The sequence below is a fragment of the Leptonychotes weddellii genome, chromosome 1 (assembly GCF_054177405.1).
Source record: "Leptonychotes weddellii isolate Sample4059 chromosome 1, ASM5417740v2, whole genome shotgun sequence".
NCBI classification, from domain to species: domain Eukaryota; kingdom Metazoa; phylum Chordata; class Mammalia; order Carnivora; family Phocidae; genus Leptonychotes; species Leptonychotes weddellii.
Window position 1 is genome coordinate 483,755 of NC_138369.1, and position 6,732 is coordinate 490,486.

At 59.0% G+C, this 6,732-nt stretch overlaps 1 protein-coding gene across 1 annotated transcript in view; it reads right to left on the reverse strand.

The window, feature by feature from the left end:
- Positions 1-524, reverse strand: part of SBNO2 (strawberry notch homolog 2) — a 32,414-nt gene extending 31,890 nt beyond the window's left edge. The window contains exon 1 of the mRNA XM_081804135.1: positions 403-524. The gene's annotated coding sequence lies outside the window, so the exon portion shown is untranslated. The remainder of the gene's footprint in view (positions 1-402) is intronic.
- Positions 525-6,732: the final 6,208 nt, after the last annotated feature.

The following is a 6,732-nucleotide window of genomic DNA, read 5'->3' on the forward strand; positions in this document are numbered from 1 at the left end:
GGGTTACGGAAGGCGGAGGAAGGAAGGGGTGGGAAGGCGCCGCGGAGGGTGGGCTCGGGGTTCCCGGGGAGGAGGGTCGGGCGGGGGTCGCCGAGGAGGGCGAGCTCGGGGCTCCCAGCCCAGCTCGCGCACGGGGCTTACGGCGGAGGGCGGGGTCGGGGAGGGGGGGTCGCACAGGAGGGCGGGGTCAAGGCTCGCGGCGGAGGGCGGGGTCGGGGGGTCGCCGGGGAAGGCGGGGACACGCCGCCGCGCTCCCTCCGCCCGCGGCCCCGGAACCCCGGCACCCCCCGGCCCGGGGCGCGGGCGGCCGCGGCGGGCCGGGCCCGAGCGGGCCGGGGCGCGCGGCTCGGGCCGGGCGGGGGCGGCGGAGTCGCAGCGAGCGTCGGGCCGGACGCGCCTCACCTCCGACCTGGGTCCGGCCGGGCGCGGAGCCCGCGGCGCCTCCGTCTCTCCGAGCTTCGCCTCAGCCGCGCTCACTTCCGGGTTTCGGGCGCCATCTTGGGGGCCCCGCTCACTTCCGGTCATGCCGCGGGGCGGGGCCTCTGGTGGGCGGGGCGGGGGCCTGACACCCTCCCGAGGGGCTGGGGCTCAGTTGTTCGCGGGTTCGCATCCCACCCCCGCCTGTTTCTTTTGGGACCCTGGCACGTAGCTTACTTGCGAGCCTCAATTTCCTCCTCTGCCAACGTGAAGATCGAGTTGAATCTGTCCCACCTCCAGGCCCACCCCACCCGTGCACTCTCACGTCTGACCTTTAAGCCGCTGGGGTTCTCGTATAACCCAGATCTTAGCTCTGAAGCCCACCTACTCAGATACTCTCTCGAAACCCTCTGAAACGGCCCCGCCCCGTCGTGCTCTCTCCCTTAATTGCCTCTCCACCAATAGTTGTCTGTTAATCTGTCTCCACCCCAGTAGGAGTTCTGGGATCTAGGGGTCCCCTTAACATGGAACCCAGCGCATGGGAGGGGGCGTCTGGTGAGGCCCCAGAGCCAGCCCAAGAGAGAGGGGTTTCCTCTCAGGCCGGGCCAGGGGGATTGGGTTGCTCCCCAGCTGGCTCCCTCCCCATTAGGGCTTCCCAGGGCCTGATGCAAATGAGGCGGGGATTTGCCTCACTGCCAGGAAGAGGGTGGGACTGCTGTTTGGCACAGACAGTAGATTTCCTGTGACCTGAACCCATTGGATCCACCGTGGGGTAGGCCAGGCCCGTTCAGGCAGATTCAGTCTGGGAGGCACCACCCCTTCCCTCTCTGGGTTTTCAGTAGTGAAAGCACTGTGACCATTTCCCCACCTCACCACCAGCCCCCTGAAACGAGAGGTTACCTCTCCATGTGCTTGTTTGCTTATTCAGTGAACTCTGAGCCTGGCCTTGGGCTGGACAAAGCTGGGGCCCCAGAGGGCTCAGTTCTCAGGCCTGCCCTCAGGAAGCTCCCAGTCTAGGGGAGACAGAGCCAGGAGTAGGCATTCCCATCTGCAAGATCAGGCCTGGGGCTCAGGGAGGGGTGAAATCTCTACCTAACGAATTATAGAGGAGGTGGGTATTGAAGCTGGGGCTTTGAAGTTCAAGTAGGAGTTTGCCAGATAGACACGTGTAGGAGGGACAGTCCAGGCAAATAAAAGCAGTTCACAGACCTGTAAGGGTATGTAAAGGAGATGAGTATGTTTAAAACCTGTTTGCCCCACAAAAGCCAAGCCAGGGACTCCCTGTAGCCAAACCTGCAAGCACAAGGGAGCAGATGGGGAAACTGAGGCCCAGAGAGGAGAAATGATTTATTCAGAATGAGCTTTGCTTCGGTATCTGTAGTTTTTGGCAATTTGGGCTCTAGCCTTGACTTTGAAACTATTTTTCATAGCTAATGAAAATAAACCATATTGAGCAATACAGTTAAGATTCAAAAGCACGAATAAGCTGACATGGGGGATAGATGGCTTCCGGCAGCATTTTCCCATTTCCTCTCACAGAAGACAAGCCACGTAACTTGTGGCGCCCAGGGAGAAATGAAGACGGAGAGCCCCTCATTCAAAAAGTATTCAGAATGTCAATATGGCGACAGCAGAGCCCCTGGGTGCGGGGCCTGGGCGAGGCCCTGAGTCACACACCCACGAAGCCAGCCCTGTTCCCACCGTGACCTTCCCAGGTGGGGACTGCTATTACCTGTGTTTGGCTGGTGGGCGAACGGCAGTGCAGAGTTGTTGAGTAGCTGGCATAGGGTCACGGAGCGAGCCGCAGGGAGGCATGGACTCGACCTCTGCCACGTCCACCTAGAGAAACCACAAGGTCTCTATGGGTAATTTTGCCTGAAATGGGGGCAGTTTGCCCAAGCCGGGGTGGGTCCAGCCATCTCAACAGGGAGCAATCTGCCAAGTCTGGGGATGTCTAGGGAATTAGTCAGATTCGGGGATTTCCAGGGAATTACAAGAGGCGGCCTGGGAGAGCAGAAGGGACACAGCTCCAGAGCTGGAGGCCCAGCCTAGGGAGCAGCTTGGCTGATGTGCTGTGTGACTCCGGGAAAGTTACTTAACCTCTCTGTGCCTCCCTTTCCCCACCTGTAAAATGGGGGTGGGTATAGTAATAGTAGCTACCTTCTAGGTTATTGAGATAGCAAAACAAACAGCACCTAGTATCTGGCTCTTATGAATATTTCCAGATGAACTTCTGGATCTTTCCTCAGAAAAGTCCACAGAGTCACCTAAGTGAGTGTTGAATGAGATGATAATCATGAAGAAGGCTGAGGCTGGAGGTCCGGAGAGGAGGGATTTTTTTATAAGGTGATGAAAGGCAGGGATGGGGGCCCTGGACAGCCCCAGCTCTCTGGCTCAGGCTGCAGAAGGACTCCCTTTGAGGGTGGGGACATGCCCTGCTGGCCAGATGTGCCCCACGTCCCCTCCTCTGCTGGGGACCAGGCTCACGGAAGGCCGGAGGTCTGTCTGGCGGAGGGTCGCGAGAGCCTCCCCCGAGCCCTCCCTCTGTCCTGGTCCCACGCAGGGATCCCCTAAACCTCCCCCAGGCATTTTGACCAGGCTTGAGGAAGTAGGACCACCAGGTAAAGTGCAGGGCACCCAGTTATTTTCGAATTCCAGGTACACAAAGAACAATATTTTAGTGTTTAAGTATGTCCCAGGTGAGATTTGGGGTTTACTTACACTAAAGGAGTAGTGTCTGTGTATTTAAAATCCACATCTAACTGGAAGTCCTGTGTTTTTCTTGGTGAGATCGGGCAACCCAATGTGGGGAGACCACAGGCAGAAATGGGGTCCCAGAGCCAGGCCAGGGCCCATCTCTGCACCTCAGTGCTCTCACTTGCCAAAAGGGCATGGCCATGGGACCGAGCACGGGGAGACGCACAGGTGTGCTTACTGTGCGCGTTGACTCTTGTAATCGTTTCGAACAGCAGAAAACTTCAGGCAGACCCAAATGTCAGGCCCCCTGGGGGCTTCCCTGTGGGTCGAGGGGGAGAATCTTGGGCTACCACTCAGTTTCGCTATCTGGGGAAAGACTGAGGAGACCCCTAACCTCAGTTTCCCTCCTGGGAAGGACTCCAGGGCTATGCCCATCCTACAGTCTGGGAGACTGAGGTAGGCGGAGGGCTCACCCAGGGAGGAGGAGTGGGGGCCGCCTGCCGGTTCCAGCAGAGACCCTCCGACCTGGGCAGGTGAGGTGGGGCAGGTGGGCCCAGCCTGGCGCTGCCCTGTGAGTGGGGGCAGGGATGGAGCTGCTTCCTGTTTCTCCACATTCTGGAAAGCCCCGGCTTTCCCCAGCAGTGGGAGCACCTCCCTGCCCGCCTCCCAGCTCTGGGTCCCTCACCACTTCTCCTTTCTGTACCCGCTTCCCCTGGCTGCCCCCCAGCCCCTGCAACTCTGCTCCCGCCTCACCTCTTCCCATACCTTCTCCTGTGCCCCTCTTTTCTCTCCAGCCCTTCCCATGGTGTAGAAAGGGAAACTGAGGCAGGGGCAGGAACCATGTCTGTACCTCCTGCTCCATCACTTTCTGTCTCTGTCCCCAGGTTTCTCCATCTGTCCTACCTTCTATCTCTGCCTCCTGCTTGCCTAGCTGCCTTCCCCAGCTGACCCCACCCTGTCCAGCCCCCTCCCTGCAGCCAGGCCCACCGACCACCTGCCCCACGTGTCCTCAGGCAGCTCTGGCCGGCTGGCTCCAGGGCCCCATGGCTCCCTTGTCCCCGTCCTGGCCCTGCCTGAGCCCAGAAGAGGATCTTGCCCGGCCCAACCAGGGCGGCCTCTGAGCCACGACACTGCAGGGAACAGCAAACCTGTCCAGTGGGTTTGAGGTCTGCCCCAGACAGGATTTCCCACCTCTGCACTGGGGCTGGGACACCCCGGCTGCAGGGATTAAATGTGATCCCTGAGCAAGCACTCCCCGCGCCCCCCCAGGTTGCCAGGTTGTGGAACAGGCAGGAAAGAGAAGGAAGATCAGTAGTCCACTCCATGGGGAAAGGACTATCAGGGAGAGGGCAGAGCATGCACAGGGGGCCAGGGTAGCAAGGACAGTGAGCCTGGGAAGGGGGGACTGGGCTGATGGGGGACCTGCAAAGCTAGGGCGAGGCCCTTATCCTGGGGGCAGAGGGAAGCCACTGAAGGTTGTGGAGCAATGGAGTGGTGCGGTCTGGAGCGGGGGAGGGGGCTGGAGTTTGCTCCATCAGCCTGCATGTGCTGGATGGGGTGGGACAGAGCGGCCACATCTCAAGCTCATCTGGTGGCAAGACAGAGGTCTGAGGAGGCTCAGCTGCTGCCCCGAAGCCAAACAAAGGAGCTGAACTTTGAATTTCTTTCTGTCAAGGGACTGCAGTGAGCCAGGCTTGAGCTGGAGAAAAATTGGGGGTCCTCACCCGGTACTCACCCCCAACCCCAAGTCAGAGGCGGACTTGGCTTGGCGTTATCCCCGGAGCAATGGGGAGCCATGGAGCCTGTGGAGCCCCCCAGAGATGCCGCTGGGGCAGGGCGGGCCTAGGAGGGGCTGCAGGTGAGTGCAGGAGGGAAGCGGGTTGGGCTACAAGGTGGGGGGGGTGGGCGGGGAGGAAGGTGGTGATGCATTTGTCAAGCACCTGGGGGAGCAGAGAGCAGGGTATGCCCGGTGATGCTCCCAGCCACAGTATGGACACTAGGACACCCTGCCCACTGAGGGTCTGAGCAGCTAGATGAAACCCCCGCCCCCGCCCCACCCTGCCGGTCCTCCCTGCTTAGCAGCCAGCCCTGGGCTCTGATGTCACCTGTCCTGGGACTTCCGGAACCTTCACCTTGGATCTGCCCTGCCCTGAAGGGAAACTCCGGGGCAGCTGGGGCCTGGCTGACTCACATCCAGGTCCCACATGCACCACAGGGGCTAGACTCCCGAGGGATGAGGGCTGTCAGGGGCATTTGGAGAACTTCATGGAACCCCCTCTCCCCCCCCCCGGGGCTTGGGACGAAGCCAGAATCCCCAGCCCTAAGTCAGACGTCCCCATCAGAATCTGCAGGGCAATCTGGGTTCTAACAGGTGAGAATCTGGGGGGCAGGTATTAGAGCTGGTCTAGGTTCATCCACCTCTGCTGGTCATCTTCTGCCCCACGGGCAGAGGGGAGCTTTAGCTGTAGAGCACCAGAGATAAGACTTCCGGGGTTCAGATCTTGGCTCTGCGCCCAGTGGCTATTTAATCGCTCCGTGCCTCACTTTCCCCATCTATAAAATGGGGATAACCGTAGTACCTCCCTTGGAGGGTTTTTGTGAGAATTTGGCAAGAGCCCCTTGAGCAGGGCGTGGGGTACGGTGAGGACTTTATAGTAAAAATGTTTAAAGAAAACAAAACACTTCTTGGTGGCATGGTTCATAATAGCCAAGAAGTGCAAACAGATGATACACACAACTCGGCCACCACACACGGGAGCGTCCCTCAGCCACGGACAGGAGCCAGGCGCCCACACGCGCTGCCCTGGGGACAGACCCCGAGCCCACGATGCTCAGGGAGGGAACCAGACACGGAAGGCCACACGGGGTGTGAGTCCACGTGGGTGACACGTCCAGAACAGGCTCGTCCGCGGACGGGAAGGGGGCCCGTGGGAGCGGGGGCTGGGGAGAGGGTTGGGGAGTGACAGCTGATGGGGACTTGATGTTTCAGGGACCATGGAATGTTCTGGAACTGGGGAGCTGGTGGCTGCACAGCTCTGTGCATGCACTCGAAGCTATTGAACTGTATCATTGAAAATGCCTGATTTTATGTGAATTTCACCAGAAGAAGAAGAAGACAATCAAGGGGGTGCCCGGCCAGCTCAGTCCACGGAGCATGCGACTCTTGATCTCGGGCTCATGAGTTTGAGACCCTCATTGGGCGTAGACTTAAAAAAAAAAAAAACCTTAAAAACAAAAAGGCAATCACCGCCAACAGTTAGAGGGGTGATCGATTTCACAGCAGGCTCAGCCTTGCACCCCCGAGTCACAAACATGCCGGTGGATCTGGTCGCGGCTCTGGCTCTGATGGACACGCCCGGTGTGCAAACAGTTCCGTGGCCATTGACCCATCAGCTGTGTGGACAGCAGGGGCCCCTGAGAGGACTGGACGAGAAGGGCATCTGGCCTCTGTGGTCTTCTTCCAGACCCGCCCCACCCCCCCGGTCTAACCCAGAGGATCACACTGCACAAACCCCATTCAGGAAACAGTTTATTTTATTTTATTTGTTTATTTATTTTTAAAGATTTTATTTATTTATTTGACAGAGAGAGACACACAGCGAGAGAGGAAACACAAGC